The 19541-nt window shown below is 36.1% G+C and overlaps 1 long non-coding RNA gene across 1 annotated transcript in view; it reads right to left on the reverse strand.

Annotated features, from left to right (window-relative positions):
* Positions 1-18729, reverse strand: part of LOC121822862 (uncharacterized) — a 58400-nt gene extending 39671 nt beyond the window's left edge. Inside the window, exon 1 of the long non-coding RNA XR_013044784.1 lies at positions 18543-18729. This is a non-coding gene — a long non-coding RNA (uncharacterized LOC121822862). The remainder of the gene's footprint in view (positions 1-18542) is intronic.
* Positions 18730-19541: the final 812 nt, after the last annotated feature.

Genomic DNA, 19541 nt, shown 5'->3' on the forward strand with positions numbered 1-19541 from the left:
GCATAGAACAAATGCAGGTATGTTAAGTTTATTATGTAATCAGAAAACCAGCCTGATAATTATGTAAAGTATGTTCTAATCTCAACATTGAAGAGGTTGAAGCTTTGAGTTCAAAGGCAGCCTGGAGTATAGAGTGAGGACTAGATCAGCCTGAGCTACAGTGTCAGACCTATGTTTACAAGAGCCATATGAAGTCTCAATCATCCAGACTTTTCTTATATGCTATTAATCAAAAGAAGTCACAGGACTAGCTGAATGTGGGGGAATTCATTATTTCACAGGCTGAAAGGATTCATAGTCACATGTTTAGTCAGTGTTTTGTCATTGTTACAAATGTGTAAGGTAAAGACTTAAATTGAGAGTCATTACGGCTTGCAGTTTTACTTCATGGCCAGCTTGCTCTACTTCTTTTGGACTTAAGATGATGTAGAACAGGAAGTAGAGGAAAGCTTCTCAATTCCTTATAGCCAGACTTTCTTTTTGGCCGCCAGTCCCCAAATAATAACACAGAGGCTTATTATTAATTATGAAACCTTGCCCTAGCTTAGGCTTGTTTTCAACTAGTTATTATTAACTCAAATCAACCTGTTTCCCATAATCTACATCTGCCATGTGACTTTTGACCTCACTTCTATTCTGTGTGTCCAACTCTCTCCATGTCTCACTGGCATTTTTCACGCACTAGATTCACTCTGATTTCCTCTCGTTGTTACATGAATGCTAATTGGTCTTAATAAAAACCCAGAGCTAGATATTAGGGTGAAAGGTGAAAGATCAGAGAAACAGAGCAAGCCACAGCCACCACCTCTAACCTCACCAACTCCTCAGCCTGAAAGAGCACAAGTTCTTGTCTCTTCCTGACTTATATTCCTTTCTCTGCCCAGCCATATCACTTCCTGTCTCAACCTTCCTACTGCTGAGTTTAAAGGCATGTGATCCCAAGTGCAGGAATTAAAGCTGTGTGCCACTACTGCCTTGCTCTGTTTCTCTTTTAGACTGAATTAATCTTGTGTAGCCCAGTGTGGCCTTGAACTGACAGAGATCCAGACTGATCACTACCTCTGCCTTCTGAGTGCTAGGATTAAAGGTGTGTGCCACCATTGCCTGGCCTTTATGTTTAATATAGTGGCTTGCTCTGTCCTCTGATCTTTTATTTGTTCAAAATATCACCACATATCACTACTGGAATTTCTCTCCTAACCTCTCCTGCCTAACTATTGGCCATTCAGCTCATTATTAAACCAATCAGGTACCACAGACAAGTGAGGTAAAACAGAGATACCTCTTTACATACTTTGCTCAAATATCCCACAACATATCCTACTTTTTCTAAATAAAAAGGAAAGGTTTTAACTCTAACATAGGAAAACTATATGTAATAAGAACAATTATCAATTTGTACATTCACAATGTCCAGTTCATTTGTATTTGGCAAATTCAGAAAAACTACTCTACTATTTATCTCATCTTGGTGAGTTCAAAGTTTTATATGTAAACCACTTTCTATCATAACTTGTATTAATACAGACCTGAAAATATTTTCTTTTTTTTTTTTTTTTTTTTTGGTTTTTCGAGACAGGGGAAAATATTTTCTTAGATAAACAACTTAAGCTTTTATGTCTCTTAATCTTGTAAAATTTACATTTCTTTTGTAAGTTTCTTTTTTGAATTCGTAAACAAACAAAAAAAATGGTATAGCTACCTTGTCTTCAACCACATCAGAGATCCAGGAAGGACAACCTCATCAGAGATCCAGGAAGGATAAAATATTACCTGAGTAAACAGGGAGTGCAGAGCAGACAACTTCTAAAACTATAGAAATGACAGCGACACCTGGCTTCCTGAAGAGTCACTCATGCTCCCTTGGCACCAGTGGGGCATCCATCCTCAGTCTACAGACCTAGAATATCCAACAGACCTTTCTGTGAAGCAGAAGTTTTGAAGGACTGTCCTACCTTGTCTCATCAAAGTTTAGTAGTCAACTTTTTGTATTCTGTTTTTCCAATTTGGATAGCATACTGTCAGCACTCCAGACAAAGTCAGTTTCTTGCCCTGTAGAGAACTTTGACACATGCTGTGGGATGGTCTGTATGTCAAATTGCTCTGATTGGTCAATAAATAAAACACTGATTGGCCAGTGGATAGGCAGGAAGTATAGGAGGGAGTAACAGAGGAGAATAGAGAAAACAGGAAAGTGGAGAGAGACACTGCCAGCCACCGCCATGACAAGCAGCATGTGAAGATGCCGGTAAGCCATGAGCCACGTGGCAAGGTATAGATTTATAGAAATGGATTGATTTAAGATATAAGAACAGTTAGCAAGAAGCCTGCCACGGCCATACAGTTTGTAAGCAATATAAGTCTCTGTGTTTACTTGGTTGGGTCTGAGCGGCTGTGGGACTGGCTGGTGACAAAGATTTGTCCTGACTGTGGGCAAGGCAGGAAAACTCTAGCTACAGACACAATGAAAGCAAACTCCATATGGAGGTTCTTTGATGCCTGTAATACTTTTTTTTCACTGTTATGAAAATCCTTATGTTATTAAAACATTTTAAATGCCATATTCTATAGATCTCTGAAGTGTTATAAGATGACCTATCTATCAAAAATATATCTATCTCTGTTTGACCTTGAAACATCCCTAACATGACTACAAGCTTGATTGTTATAGATGACTAACTACTAACCTTTTCTAAATAGTTTATAATAATAGCTTTAAAGGACTAGAACTATACATTACATTTTTTAAATGAGATATATAGGTACAATACCTTAAACAAGACTAGAAATATATATATATATATATATATATATATATATATATATATATATATATATATACTGTTATAACAAAAATAACCCTAAATTTGTATCAATATACAAAATCCATACCAATGTAAAATATTTGAGATTAATAGTGGCCTTTTAGTTTAAAAGCAGATTCAATAATCTACCTTTTCCCTATCATTCCTATGCTCCCTCAATTTTCTTTTTAGAACTAGATCCCTAAATCTAATCTAGTTTGCTTAGTTTCTTCCCTGACAATTACCAATAACAACTTGCAACAAACCCCCCTAAATGTTGACAAACATCCATAACCCACTGAATGACCAAAAAACCATCCACCCCACCTCTTGGGAATGTGGGCATTGTGTTCTCTAGACAGCTTCCTGTTGTCTGGGGGTGATAATTGGGATATTAGTCAAGTCCTGGGAGAACTAGCTGTATTTTATTCTTGTTGTTGTTCAGTTCCTGTGTGATGGGAAAGTGCAGAGATTATCTGAAGTCCTGGCTGGAGTAGTCTGTGAGGCTGGACCACCATCTCAATTTGCAGCTTCAAAGTTGTTCTGGATGCAGATTTTTGTGGAAACTGCAAAAGAGGCATTCTGAGAGACTGGATCACCTGTGCTACTTGTCTTGTCTTCAGTGATCTCTGGTCCTTTTGTTTTGAAAACATACAAACTTTTAAAGATAACATACATATCTGCATTAACACAAGTATGGAATGTGCACTGTGTACAAATCAGCTAAATATGATTTGCTGTTTTATGTTTGATCAGGTAAAAGGCAAATGTTAACTTTATAGTCTGTTTCAACTGCATAACCAAACTGCAATACAAATCTCCATTCATGTCTTATGAAAGGATGTCATATAATAATAAGTCATGAGGACTCTGTAGCCAACAAGATTTATCATATCTCATCCAGTTTCAGAGAGGTTCCCATGTAGAAGGATCAGCTTATACATCATCTGTTTTGTAGGTTATTGTTTTGTTTGTTTGTTTTATATATGTAGCCAAGACTTTCAGGAGGTCTTCCTGTTTAAATCTTATCTTTATTAATTTTGAAGAAATCTATAGCTTTGTTTCCTGTGGAAACAAAGGCATAAATTCTCTCCAAGCACAACACATTTTCTGACTTCCATTCTAAAGTTAAGATACTCTTAGAATATATAGGCTGGATTAATTTAGCAATTCTTTCTACAATCCAATATATCTCAGCAGTGTTTGTCCTTTGCTCATCAGCATTCAAAATATTCTAAGTCAACACATACAGGATCCAGATGCCCTGTGTCTTTCCTATCCTTACTTGACTTATTCTTTTTATTCTTTACTCTCTCTTTAAAGAGTTTAGTATTTTTAAACTATTTATTTATACATTTTTTTCTATGACTGTCTATACCCATTTTCTTTGCTTCTGTCAGTGTCTAAGCACATTTTTAAGCATTCTGTTCCTGTTTAGATGTTTTTTCGGTCTGGACCTGGCTTTGCTCACCACCTGCAGTGTTCTCTGACAGCATGAGCCAAGCCTTAAACAGCTCCACTCAGCACATGGAACTGGCAGCTGGCTCTGCCTGCCCCCCAGGTTCTGGGAGAGCTTAGCTTCATGCCAATGAGTACTCACCAGGAGCCACACTTAACAGCCCCAGGGAAGTTGGTGGGCTGAGCTGCAGTAAACATTTCTACCTAGACTTCACCCAAGTAGCACACCAGCTATTCAAATGCTCAGCTGTACAGTAGGGACTCTTAAAGGAGTCAGACCTCTATAAGCCTTGAGCACATAGTCTACCTGAAAGACTGCAGTTGCCAGAAAGCACTCTGTGTTCCGACTCCTTGTATGGAACTTTTTTCAGCTTCTCAGACATATGTGGATATGTGTGCTGTGCTTTGAGTACCAAATGTAGTTGGTCTTTATACTATAGGACTTTCTCTGACTGCCAGCCCCCAAACAATGACACAGAGACTTATTAATTATTAAAGCTTGGTCATTAGCTTAGGCTTGTTCCCAACTAGCTTTTATAACTCAAATGAACCTTTTTCTATTCATTGAGATTTTGCCATATGGCTTTTTACCTCTCTTCCATTCTGTATGCCTGACTCGCTGCGTGTCTTGCTGGTATCTCTCAAACACCTAGATTGAATCCAAGTTCCTCTCCCTGGAAGTCCTGCGTAACCTCTCCTGCCTGGCTATTGGCCATTTAGCTCTTTATTAAACCAATCAGGTGCCTCAGGCAAGTGAGGTGAAACCAAGACACACTTTTACACAGTTTGCTCAAATATCTCACAGAACCTCCTCACAGTTAGGAAGCCCTGAGACCAAGGTATTCCAAGGACAAGACATACTCTTTACAGGTGTCACCCCAGAGGTATATATTCTCCAGCTAGGCACTTCATCCTGAGTCTCTATGATGTTCCAATGTCATTATGGTTATGACTCTATCAATGAATTAATCCACTGATGAAGTTGAAGACACTATGATTCAATGACTTCCAAAACATGCCATAAGCTGAGAGCCACAACTATAATACATGTGCCCTTGAGGGACATTTTAGAATCAAACCATCACAACATATAATAGACCAAAGGCATTAAATCAATTACAGACATGGAAACTGAGACCTAAGAAAATATTTGGCAGAAATAAAATGTTAACAAGTCTAGGGTGATAGTGAAGGAAAGTAGAGCCACCCATAGCAGATGCTTAAAATGTAATACCTATACCCAATTGTGTAATGTTTGGGGTGTATTTAAAGACACCAGAAGCAGTGAACACATGCAGAAAGTGGGCTAAATAGATTTCTCCAGCAAAATGGTCGTTTATGTCTTTTATATATACATAAGAGGGTTGGAATTGTTCTTTCTGTATTTACTCAGAAAACATAGTTTCCAAAATTGTCCCAACAACAGTGACATATATGGAAAGATAATATTCTTTAGCAGCTCTTGTTTCAAATTAAACTTTTATTTGTTTATTGTTTGTTTGATATTTTTAAGTTACTATGTTTTTGAGAAAGTTTAGTGTAGCCCAAACTGGCCTTGACTTGTAGCCTATGATGACCTTGTGACTTTGAACTCTCAATCTTCCTGCCTCCATCTCAAAAGTGCTGGAATTACAGCTATGAACCTGATTGTAGGGCAATTTCAAAGGCAAACATATTACATAAGATGAAGAATGCCTTAGTGTAATTTGCTGCTGTTCACCACTGATTACCAAAGCACTGCTGTTTCACTGCTCCACTGGTGGTGTAAAGTACTGCATTTCTATTGTCACTAGCAGATTGTGGCCTGGGCATCCTTTACAGCTAGTGAAACATTGATAGTCACATGTATCTTCATGGCAGCAGGAAAAGGCCTTCCCTACTCTTTGCTACAATAATTGCTGACAACTGACTGATTTGAATAAAAATTGCTATGTAAAGTTTCTGGCATGTTCTTGGAGAATCAAAAAATCGTGAAAAGGTGTTTGAAATCAGCTAACTTCATTTTGTGCTTCATGTTACTCAAAACGTAACTAGAATTTAGATTTTTCAAATGATGCTATAACCTCTCGACGTTTGAATCTATTTATCTTCAATTTCTGTGCTGAAGGCAACAGCTGCATCTTACCGATGAACCCCCATCTGATAGAAACATGTGTCTGATTTCTATTTTAGTCCTGGCACAGTAGCTGTGAAAGACTTTGGTTGGCACTTAGTTATATTGCTAATATGTCACCTACTATTATTGCTACTGAACCAGCTTTTCTGTCACATCCCATATCTTGTAGTATATCTATAATCTTGATAAATAGTTAAAATTATACTCTTTTACAAAAACATGATTTTAATTCTATCCCTAAGCACACACGCACCCCCTGAGACACACACACACACACACACACACACACACACACACACACACACACACACACAGAGAGAGAGAGAGAGAGAGAGAGAGAGAGAGAGAGAGAGACTGACTTGTGCATTTCACATTGTATTCCCATTTTTATTTAAATTCTGATACCATTAGTTAAAACTGTCAAAATGCTAGAAAGACTGAAAAGAGGGAAATCAACTAGAAAATTATACAGTTGGTAGCTCTTTGCTAAAGAATGATGAAACTGTACGTTTATTACTTTTAAACCGATACAAGTATTTTACTTGCTTTCTTTAGTTTATTAGACAGATATTAAATCATAGAATTCTTACTCATTTTTTCCTTATCTTCTTTAGTTAAACATTATCAATATCCCAGTCAGAATTTCACTATTTATAGTATATTTAAACCAAATGTCCTTCATAGATTACAATTCATAGACAACTAGATATTATCCAATAATTGTAAAAATTATGATTATTATAATTTTTTCTCTTATGGAACTTCACATTTCATATGGAAAATCCCAAGGACCGAATCCTAGTATTCCAGTAGTTTCTTAGTTAGCTAGTACTTTATATCTAGTTCACTGTCTTAGAATAACTTGACTTCCCATACCTATTCAGAAAAACAAAGTATAAATAATCTAAAAGGCAGTTTACTGTCTTTTTTGCCAGGACTTATTGTAGTAATTGACTTCATACTGGGATGAGGAGAAGCCAATGAGTTACAGTAGAAAAACATGATATGTTAGCCTTTTGTCACAGGACTCAGTGCCATCAGCAAAAGAATAAATTTCAGACTCCTTTCTGTATAGTATAGATATTCAGGTTTGGTTAACCATGCTGTTGAGTGTAAAAGTTTCTATTTGTGTCTATCTCTGATTTCAGTACAGTAGGAACAATTACCTATGCTATCATTGTGTCCCTAATCTATGGTTCTTTGGCTAAAATTAATAATGAGACTTTTGTCAGACAGAAGTCTGCCCACCTGTGAAAGCCTTAGGTTCACATGTGCAAGCTCTCATAATATCTTCTTCATGCATGTCTCAGCTCAGATTTCAGCATATTTTATTGCAGCAGATGTTTATCTCTTTGCTTCCTATTTATGAAATCCATGAGACTAGATTCTACTATGACGTAATTTGACTAGTCAACCAAAACAATTTTTCAAACACTAAATGTACTTTTTAAATATTAAATATGCATATTCTTGAAGTCTTACATTTAAAATATTTCTTCAAAAACTATTAATATGTCTGTAATATATATAATTATTTAGTAGATGAAAAGTTCTATGGAAATAAAAATTAGATCAGAATCACAAAGATTTGGACTGGTGGTGGGAAGAGTGACATTTTCAGTATTAAATAAGTGTCTTGGGGTTTCATTATTTTTATTTAATATTTGAGAGAAATTTTGGAGAAAAAATATTAACTATATGTAATAGCTGCAGGAAATTCCGGGGAGAAGAAACATTTGAAACAGTGTGCTCATCAAAGGAAAGCATCAGTTGAATGTAACTAGAGCCACACGAAGAAGGAAAAGAGAAAGAAAAGATGGATGAAAAGAAATAGGTTGACTTTGTTGTTGTTGGGAGTTTTTAGACCATTGTATAGCTCATTGCTTTATATTAAGTAAAATTTAGTATCACTGTTAAATGTTGACAAGTGTCATATAACCACAGCAGTGTTTTGTAGAATCAGTCTGGGTGCTATAGTGTTGTAAACTGTAGAAGAGAAGGATGAACTGGTAGAAGAGCTGAAGGGTACTGTGATGGAAACAGGGAAAGAGAATGCTCTGGGCAGTGCAATGACAGTACAACTTAAGGGGTAGGTAGAGAATGCAACTTTTAAGGATATGGTGATAAGATTTTCAAATGATGCAAATGTGACTGGTGGTTTGAGTGGAACAGAAGAAGAATAAGGTTGACATCACCTGGGGCTGGAGAGGTAGTTCAGTGGTAGAATACTTCTGGAACATAATAAAGCCCTGGGTTCAGTCTCTGTGCCACAAATATTCACAACTTAATTAAAATAGATTTTCATCAATCAGGCAGTAAAATTCTAGAGGTTTACAAGGTTTGGGGAAATCAGATTTGGACATATAATGTATTTTTCTATCAGACATTTACCTGGTTATGTTAGGTCCATAGTTTATGAGAGGTCATTAATCTAGGAATATGCATGGAGAACTGTCAGTGTATAGCTATTAATAAATCCATTGAATTATGTGAGATCACAAAGAAGAGCACATAGACAGGAGATGAAAGCAGAAATTCTGGAAAGCATCCAAATTGTCTTCCTGGGAAAAGGAGATGACTCTGTAAAGAGAACAGAGAAAGAGAGATCACTCATGGAGAAAGAAATCCAGAGACTGACAACATGAAGAAAGGATGCAAAAAGGGCAGCAATCAACTGTTGACCATAATTATCAAACAGGACAGAGACCCAGAATCAATCACCTAATTTTCAACCAGGAATTTGTGATTAAAAGAAGTATTTTATGATAATCACTGTGACTGATATTAGGGCTGTCCAGAAATGAAGACAGAGACGGAGAGGGAGATGGAGACAGAGAAGGAAATGGAGAACGAGAAGAAGAAGGAGAACAAGAAAAAAAACTGGAGTAAGATTTGTGGAGAGAGGAATGAGAACAAGAAAACAGTGCACATCTCATTCTGAGAATGCACAGAAAATGTGAAGGACTGATGCCGTAGGAAAAAGTCAGAAACTGCATTCCTGGATTCATGTCTTTGAGTGAAAAGAAGAGATGCGGATTCAGGTGGGGTCATGTGGATTTGGACAAGAGCTTAATAGTTCACTGGAAATATCTTCACGTGAGAAGGCAGACTACATGACAGAACACACTGGAAAATGTGGAAGATGGATTCACAGAGCTTCTATTTTGATTGCTTAATTTTTCTTCATGGCAGAGTTCTTTTTAAAATTATTTCTTTTATTTTTGAGATTATAATATAATTGTGTAATTTCCCCATCCCCTTTACTCACATAAAACCTTCCACTCCACATTCTCTTTCAAATTCCTGGCCTCTTTATTGTTAATTGACGTTAAATATATACATACATATGTAAATATGCATGCATGTACATACATACATATTCCTGAATACATAAGTACAAAGTGCTCAGTTAGAATAATGTTACTTAAATGCGTGTTTTCAAGGCTGACCATTTTGTATTGAATAATCAGTTGATGTTTCTTCTCTGGGGAAGACTATTTCTCCTACTTTTAACATTCCTTAGTTGCCTGTAGATCTTTGTATGGACCCAAGCCTTCTGGGCTTTAGCTTCTGCATAGCCAAAGAAACATAAAGTGGGTGAAGAGGGGGCACACAGAATGAGAGGGAATATTTCCTAGATATATCTCTGCCACAGGATTTATATCTAGAATCTATTTTAAAAACATAGAGTTAAAAAAAATGACCCATCATAAAAAATGAGCCTGGGACCTCAAGAAAAGAAAAAAGGTAGCTAAGAAATATCTCAAGAATCTTAGAAATAAGGGAAATACAAATCAAAACAACTTTGCAATTTCAAGTCACTCCAGCCTGAATGACAAAGATCAACGAAACAGCTGACAACAAATGCTGGAGGGGATGTTGGGAAAAAGGACTCTCAAGCACTGATGGAGGGATGGAAAACTAGTCGAGTCACTGGAAATCAGTGTGGAGAACTCTCAAAAATCTAAAAATAAATCTGCTATATGGCCCAGCTATACCACTCCTTGGCATTTACCCAAATGCCTTGACACCCTATCTTGCAGATACTTGCTCAGCCATATTCATTGCTGTTCTATTTATAATAGCTAAGAAATAGAAATAATCTAAATATCCTTCAACTGATGGGTGGAGATTGAAAATGTGGTACATACATGCTACAGACTATTGAACTGATTGCTGAAAATTTATTCCAACAAGTAGAGAAATGTCATGGTGTGTTGAGGTATGAGAAGTGAGAAGATAAGTATAAGAGAGTATAAATATAAACGGACTAAAGAAGCAGTTAGAGATCAGAAGACACCATTGGGTGTCTACTTCAGACTATGAAAACCACCACATGAACAGAGCAGTCCACAGGACAATGTTTTTCTTTAGTCAGATTCAGTCATATTGAGACAAAGTAGGAGGGGTTTTGGATTTACTCAGAATCAGGGGAAGCACAAGAGTCAGGGTGTGTAAAAAGTAATGCCTATAATGAATGACAATCATGTAGGGTTATTTTAGTATTGTATTACATTAAAAATTTCAAGGTAAACAAAGAGAAATTGAACAGAAAATTTTTGCTTATACAAGTCAAAATATCATAACCCTGGAAATTGGATGATAACACCAATATGTTCATTAAAATAGCATGCTAAATAAAAATATTAAAATCTTTCACAATCTAATTTCATCTTAATTCAAATATATTCTCAGCAGGTATATTTTTCTCAGAATTTCCAAGAGGGCAAGCCTTTGATACTGTAGCACTTTACATTTTGTATATTAAATATATGATAAGGAAAATAATATGATATTTTGAGAACATGCCTGTGACAATCCAGTCATTTGAAACATCTCTTCATAGATAGTTTTTAAGGAGACCACTGAGGTAAGAGAGGGCAATATACTAAAGGGTACTGAGTTCATTTCTAAATCTTATTTTCACAATGGATATTGGAATCAAATACATTCATAATTTATTTAAACATTAGAATTGTGTTGAATAGTGTAGAAAATGACAACTACATATTAAAAGATGCAATGTGCCTCTAGTTACAAAACAGTCTTTCTTATAATGCTTATATTAACCCATTGCAAATGTGTGTTTCTTTTTTCTAAGAGACATCACTCATTATTTGAAACAAAATATATAAAGTGATGCATATTTGACTTTTTTTCATATGATTAGTCAGATTAGTAATCTTATGTGTCCTAAAGTAAATTAATTTCTTTTGCAAGTGTTCTTAACTTGAAGCAGATTAATGTCTCATATCACTTGCAAAAAAAGTGTGTATAGTAGATTATGAGTTTTAATAAAGGTCTTATGGGGATCCTTGATGTTCCAAGTAATAGTAACAACATTCAACTCAAAAATCATGCAAATACATTTGCTGCTATTGTGTATTTACGAAGAGGTATTCAGTTCGAGCATTCTATCTCTTTCACAGAGTGTAAAATTTTGTATGTTCTAGTCCTAATTGCCATATAATGAAACTCAGTTACTAAAGGGACAAGCAGACTCCTTAAATCACCCAATAGGCAGCAGTGTGAACACAAAAGCCACATTTATAGAATTCCCTCTTTACTGGACTAACCGGGAGCATGCAGTTTGTCAGCTGTGAGCAATTGGCTACTGATAATCTTGTTCATTAGCAAATCAAGCAGCTGTTCAGATCTGCAGAAAGGCCCCCATGTTGTCTCTAAATACTCCAGTACAAAATCAGTGTAAACCAATTAAGTTACATGATGGGAAAAGTATCCGATATATAACTGATGATTCACTTAACCTCTGCCTACTCTTCTTTTACTTAAAAAAATCATCTACCTCTTGGAAATGATAAGCTTTTACATTGAATTTACACACACATATATTCTAATATTGCTACAATTACATCAGATTTTCCAGATGTACTTCATTCACACCTATCAAAGGAATTAGGATTAAAGGTATCAAAAAATCTAGCACAATAAATTATACACACACACACACACACACACACACACACACACACACACAAATACATTGACATTTTTTGTATCTTTATATACACAATAGAATAAAGCACATGGGCTACCAAGACATTTTTATATAATAAGTATTTTGAAAACAATTCAGTGCTGAAGTCATTATGCAAGAGCTAAAGAACAAAATGAACATGTACTTAACATTGATATAAAAATATAATTATAAGGAATATACTCTTAGTGAATGATATACTACTTAAATAGGTATTTGTGAGAGTTACTATCTTTGGTAGTTTCAAAACATTGATTCATGTGCTACATTAGTTTTCATCTCATAAAAATGAGTTATGGTAAACATTAATCATAAAATCATAGAAATTTCAGAACCTCAAAGGAATTTTATGGTCCTTGGATTCAACTCCTTTATTTTACTTGCTCAGTAAAAACTCATTAGGAAAATAATCCCAAATCCTAATTTTTATGTCCATTTCTAAAAGTCACCCAGGTTTCTATGCTTGATCACCAAGCCAAGCTCTCTCATTGAAAAGAATGACCTTGAGTTGAACTGTAGGAAGAAAACGGAAAAAAAGTTTACTGAGAAAGTTGGGGGAGGATACACGAGATTAATGCGTATGTTTGTGTTGGACACCCTTCTCTGTGTTAAATGTTCAAAGTGATGGGATCATGTTATTTATTGTATTTTTAAGATCATTTGCAATGTTAATTTATATGAGTTTGATATCGCTTTTGTCTTTCAGTTGTGTGTTATTCTGAGAAATCCCTGGGGAAGGACAGGATTTATATGCTTTGTGTACACGTTCTGCAGACTAAGCGCTCTGGCATAATTATTTTTGGCACTCACTAACTGATTAAAACATCCAATTTAACTCATGATCAGTAAGATTAAACCTTTTTAATATACCTCAAAAGTAAATTATCATTTACTGCTCAAACATCCCTTTTTCCACATGCCCCAATAAAGCTGTTCTTTTTTCGTTAATGTACCTTTTAACGAGGATTCCCTTTTATTTCTTCCTTTGGGCAAAACTGCCTCATCCTTTATAGAGAGGTAAAACAAAGATGAGACGGGCCCTGACTAGATAAGTACATGGGTTTCTAATGTCACACTAATTGCAAACCTTTATTTTTGTGGTATTCTGTAAAGAATTTGCTCTTGCAGAAAACATGCTCCTGCTTTGTGTTCATTTGATTTACTGGCAAGTCTGAACAGTTAAGAGGACATAACAGTTTAAAAAATTACTTTCATGATTTGAAAATGCTGTGCTTCCTTTTATTTCATTTTGCTTTAGTTTATAAAAAATTATTTTAGTCATGTTGTGAAACCTGTTTAGCAGAAAAGTCCAATGCTTTCTTCAACATTAGAAAATTTACAGTGAAAAACAATGTTGCAAGGAGTTGAAAGAAAAGCATGCTATAGTACCAAATTAGAATAATTGCAATTTGCAAGTCCTTTTAACCTGCTGGGGACCCTTGCAGAGGTTCATCAGTGTAATGGAGAGGAGGATCCAAGACATAATGGATAACATGCACTGCTTAAGTTCAGGCCTGAAGGAGCTGTGAAGCCGTCACAGGTGTAAGCCCCTCACACGCTGGGTGAGGTAGGAATGAAGTCAGATTAGTAGAATCCTCCTGCGTGGGTGGTAGGGTATTATTGTATACAAATATCCGAGTTACCTTCTTTATGCATAGGATTATCATAAAATGAAACAAGAATTATAGAATTGAGCTTCAGATTAAAAAAATGGGTCAAGTCAATGCAATTAATATCCTGTCGAATTTTTGATCCAGATTTACAAGTACTTCACCAGATTGCTAATAAGCCTTCATCTCTTCACATAAATATTTGAGCAGTATAAAAAATATATCAGACTTAAACACAATAGGTTCAAATGCTGAGATGTCATAAACCAGACAGAAGGGAAACTTCCTAGGCACATCTGGAAGGTATACGGAAAAACCAACGAACCAACAAACAAAAACCAAAACCGCTACAAAAATTGTTAAATAAGATATCAGAAAACTAGAGTATACATACATACATACATATATATATATATATATATATATATATATATATATGTGTGTGTGTGTGTATGTATATATCAGTTGGTTACACAAATTCAAACAACTGAAAGAATTGAGCTTATAGATATTTGAATACGTTTCCTGGTTTTGGACTTGTACACATCAAGGTCTTCAGGAGTACCAAATTAAAAATTGGCTTTTCCTAAAAAGAACCTCAAAATTATTGTGTCCACAGAGTAGTGTCTTTTCAAAGGTATTTTCTGCAATTGGGGATTCCTTGAGGAGTATCACAAAATTGGACATACATTAGGTGTGTTTGTACCAGTACCTTAGGGACTACACTATGTATAAGATCATGAGGCAACCAGTTTTTCTAACCACCCTTTTGACATAAAATCAGAGAAAGATTTACTGTGGATCCACACCATATGGATCTCTAGGCTAGTGTATTGGTTTCAATGGTTATTATAGTTTCTATAAGACCCATCAAATTCTATAATACTGTAAATCCTAATCTATGATCTTGGCTTATTTTCTCTTACCTTTTAAGTCAAATATGGGAATAAAGACTTCAAGAGAAATGTTGGTTTAAAAAGTGATAATGACACCAGTAAGTATTCTGCTTCACTCTATCACCAATTATAAAAGAAATCTAATACATTTTCGTAATGTTAATGGAGAAGTAAAGATGAACATCATTTTCTAATAAGGAGTGAGTTCAATTACTAATCAAGTCATCTGTAAAAATATAATATACTATCACTTACAAGTGTGTGGTTCATTTTAACTAAGATTTCATTTTTAAATTTTGACACAAGACAGGGTAAGCTTGTTGTGGTTAAATTTTCATAAATTGGCAACTTTTGGCTCAGGTGCCAATGAGAGGACAAGAATAAATGTCTCAAGCCTTGATTGTTAGGGTCTAATCATAAGCATCGTGGTGCAAAATTCATGGATTATTCATGTGTAATTACAGATAGGTACTGTGCTCCTTTAAATCATCCCGATGGCCCATTATGGTCCATAACAACTGAAATAGCAATTGTCATAGTAAGGTTTGGGCTCTGCCATAGAGTGTGGGCTCTAATCAATAATGATGAATGGTAAAATTTTACATCAAGCAGTCCAAAGTCTGGTTGGCCCCCTCCATAAATCTGTACAAACACCAAGCAAAGCAGCTGCAGGGCCTGGAGATTTAAAAGCCAGCATCCCCTTACCCCCCACAAGCAGGTACCTCGGAAAGTGAAGCAGAAGAGGAGGGGAAAGAAAAGGAAATGCACAATATATCAGCTCTAATGATTCATGTGCTGCTAAGAAGAATTTCCTTCCTATTTAAATGGGAATGAACCCTAGGTTGTTTTCAAGGTCAATTTCAGGTGAAAGGGGGGTCATCTAGAGGTCACTTCAGCTACCATGCAGGTCAATAACGCCTCTTCACTTCCATAGCAGACAAGCTCCTCACACACAATCAATCCACCAACGCTGCTGCTGCACCAAGTGTAATGAACAGTGAATAAATGTAGCCTATCATCACAAAACATGCTTTTTAAGTACCTTTCCTTTTCATGTAAAACCTCGCGCTGTCAAATTCTACATTCAGTCATCCAGCAGTGAGTAGCAAAAGTGAGAAATCAGACTCTCATTGGGGTTGGTAAAAGGTCACAGCTGACAGACACGGAGGTTAAACTGCCGAGTTAAAATACTGTTCATTACCCACTGCAGCTTCGTGCTAACTACACTTCTTTGTGTTATAGTCAAGCAGTACATCAAGATGCCCCTCCTCCTAATTTATTAGCAATTGTTGAATTGTATGAGGCGGGAGCTAAGAGAGAAATTGATGTCTTATATATATGCATATGTGTATTCTCTTGCTCTTTGAATATTTTTATTTCCTTATCTATTTCCATATCAGTACCCTATGCGACATCCTGTCTGCTTGAGATGCACCATAATTGTTAGAGAAACATAAATTCTAAGATCAGAATAGCCTGAACTATCTGAATTCCAAAGCCCAGGGTTGGTTGTTTGGAGACATTTATATTTTGTATGTTCATATTTTTTTTTCTTAAATGAATTGTGGGTGGAGTATTTGAAATTTGTTTCACTCAAAGAAATTTAATTAAATATTTGAGAGCCAATAATTTACTCCTCAAATGCAAACTCTTTCTACAAATATAATTGATTTTAACGTGTAAGATGATCTTTCACTGACAAGGTTTTACCTGTGGCAAGTATTAGTCCAGAATATAGCCCTTTGTTAACAGACATGGCAACTTACTTTGTGTTTTGCATTAATTTGGTTATAGTTGGAGGAACATTTACTGGCAATCAGTAATCACTGGAGATTAAGGAGAAACAGTACTTTTTAAAAAAATGAGTTGACTAAGCAGTTTGGTGTGAAATCTGAATGGATTAGAACAACTTTCCTAAAATGAAATTTCATTCTTGATTAATTAGTGCGTAGGTGGAATTCCCTTTATTGAAATGAAGAGGCACAGTGTGGAAGACACTGGGAAGAAAACAGGTCTTATTGCACCAAATTCAAAATCACAAATCACAGATAAATAAAGGTTTATTTATATGCTCTCTACAACAATAATTTGACTCAACAAAATTACCATTATATATTTACATCTTTTAAAAATGCATTCTGAAATCCCTCCTAGAGAAACACACTCCTCGCTTCTTCCTGCATGCCTTCTATCTCAGTGGGACTGGAAATAAAATGTTATGACTTAAATCACAAGAGGCTAACATCATTTTTAGCAACAAGGGCTGCATAATTTCAAGACTATGAGTGAGTGGCTGACTTTAACTAAAATGTTTCAGTTCTGTGCATACATAGGTACATAAATAATTCAGAATTAATCCCTGCAGAGGGGACAATGGGAATCGTAAATTATCCATGTGCCGTCCTCAACATTAGAGGCAATGAACCTATAGTAACAAACTATGAGTGTTACTCATTACATACATCTCACAGACACCTTAACCTTTTGAATATTAATTTCCCTCTGCATCTTGTAGCTAGGCAATATCATCATTTTTTTTATATTTTTCTTCATACTCTTGCCTTCATTTCCTTCCCGCTTTTATGAAGCCTCCCAAACCGGAGTTAAACGACAGCTACTGAGTAATGTATTGGAATACATTGATTTATTGCAGAGAGATTTTTTTTTTTAAGGTGCACTTTTTTTCCAGAAACCCCTTACTATTACTTGTATCCTGGTATAGAGTGTAAAATGAGGTGCAGCAGACAGATGGTCTTTATGAAGATAAACAGGATAGCAAGTCTGACTCCATTGCGGTTGACAGTATCCTTTGAGTTTCATAAACATACATCACACTTTGTTTAAAGCAAAGAACACATTGCAGAAAGATCATAGTTTTCATCCAAAGAATGAAAATCAATATAAGCTAAAAAGGAATAAAAATATCTCCTAATTATAAATTTTATTATGTCTTAATTATTAAATTGGGAAGCTATTTCTTTAAAGAGCATAACATAATAAAACAATGGGTATTAAAATTTTGTCTTTAAATTACTTTCTAAGCTAAAAAGCAGTTTAATAAGTTCCATGACTTTTTTTGAATAATATCATAGACAGAAAAAAAATAGAACTATTTTTTATCATAATAAATTATACTTAGTTTCTATCTGCTAGATAGAAGAAATTGGAATAATTTCCAGAATCTTTTTTTAGCGAGGCCCATCTTTCTCTCCAGAGACACACTTGACAGAACAGCATACAAACCCTAGGGCAGGGTTTAGCCAGACCTCACACCACAGCAGCAAGGCCCAAATGCACGGCAGTGAACTCGGCCAGTGCAGGCTCTCTGGCGGGCCTTTCCCCACCACCGCTGCATGGCTTACTCCTTGTTCTCTTTCAGGCCTGCCTTTCAAACCCTTTCCCTTCCACCCATTGCCAAATCACAACCAAGCAACAGGGATGGTTCTCTCTCTCTCTCTCTCTCTCTCTCTCTCTCTCTCTCTCTCTCTCTCTCTCTCTCTCTCTCTCTCTCTCTCTCTCTCTCTCTCTCTCTCTCTCTCTCTCTCTCTCTCTCTCTCTCTCTCTCTCTTCTTAAGGCTGGAGAGGACCACGGTTTGTATTTGCGCGTGAGGGACGTGTTTGTTACATGCTGGGTGCGGACAGAGAGTGCAGAGTACTCACTGCTCTGTCTTGAATGCTGCAGAAACAGCTGGAGTTTAACAAATCACTTTGAAAACTGTAACGTGGTTGAAGACTTGAACAAGTCGACGATCAATCCCTGTTGGATCTTAGTAAGGTGGGTCTCTTCTGAAACGCTGCTGTAATTTGGTTTCCACTGCACAACTGGCCTTTGACAGGTGATCAGGCCATAAAGGGGCACAAAGAACTAGGGGCCAGAGAGGAGGACGTCACAATCAGGCCAGACACTTCGTGTTCTCTTTCTCCTTTTCCACCTTGTGATGGTGAAAGGATCCACCCAGTTGGATCATCCAATCATGGACTTCTAGCTTCCAGAGCAGTAACACAGAACCATCTGTTCTTCATAACACACTATCTCAAGTTTTCTGTTACAGAAACTGAAACTGTAGTCTCAATATGGCTAACAATTTGGACTAAGTAGGGCATGTATCCAAAACAATCCTGCCTTCCCTCTCTAACTGTGTTCCACCCTCTACTGTTTGCCATGTCCTCCCATTGTTTTCTGTGGACATCAGATGTTTTCAATCTTGTTTTCTGTCATTGCTTTTATTAACATTAAGTCTTGTTCTCAACAAAAAATTTGATATTAATCATTTCAGTTTGCTCTAAAAAATGTACTTGCTTTTCAAGCCTCACCTCATATCACACAGTTAAAGATTTTCTGTCTATTAACAAAATGTCTAAGGTACACAAGTAAGTATGAGTAATACCTTTAAAAACCATTTTCATTTTATGCCATCAAACCAGCCAGTTCTTTGCAATGATTGAAGGTCAGAGTTCAATTCTTTTGTCTGTTTGTTTTTGTTTCATTTTGTTTTTTGAGACAGGGTCTCACTATGTAGCTCTGGCTGTCCTGGAAATTACTATGTAGGCCAGAGTGGCCTTGAACTCATAGAGATCCATCTGATTCTGCCTCCCAAGTGCTAAGATTAAAGGCGTGTGCTACCACTCCAAGCATAAGAGTTCAATTCTTATTTGAGA

Source organism: Peromyscus maniculatus, chromosome 15 (assembly GCF_049852395.1).
Source record: "Peromyscus maniculatus bairdii isolate BWxNUB_F1_BW_parent chromosome 15, HU_Pman_BW_mat_3.1, whole genome shotgun sequence".
Taxonomy (NCBI): Eukaryota; Metazoa; Chordata; class Mammalia; order Rodentia; family Cricetidae; genus Peromyscus; species Peromyscus maniculatus.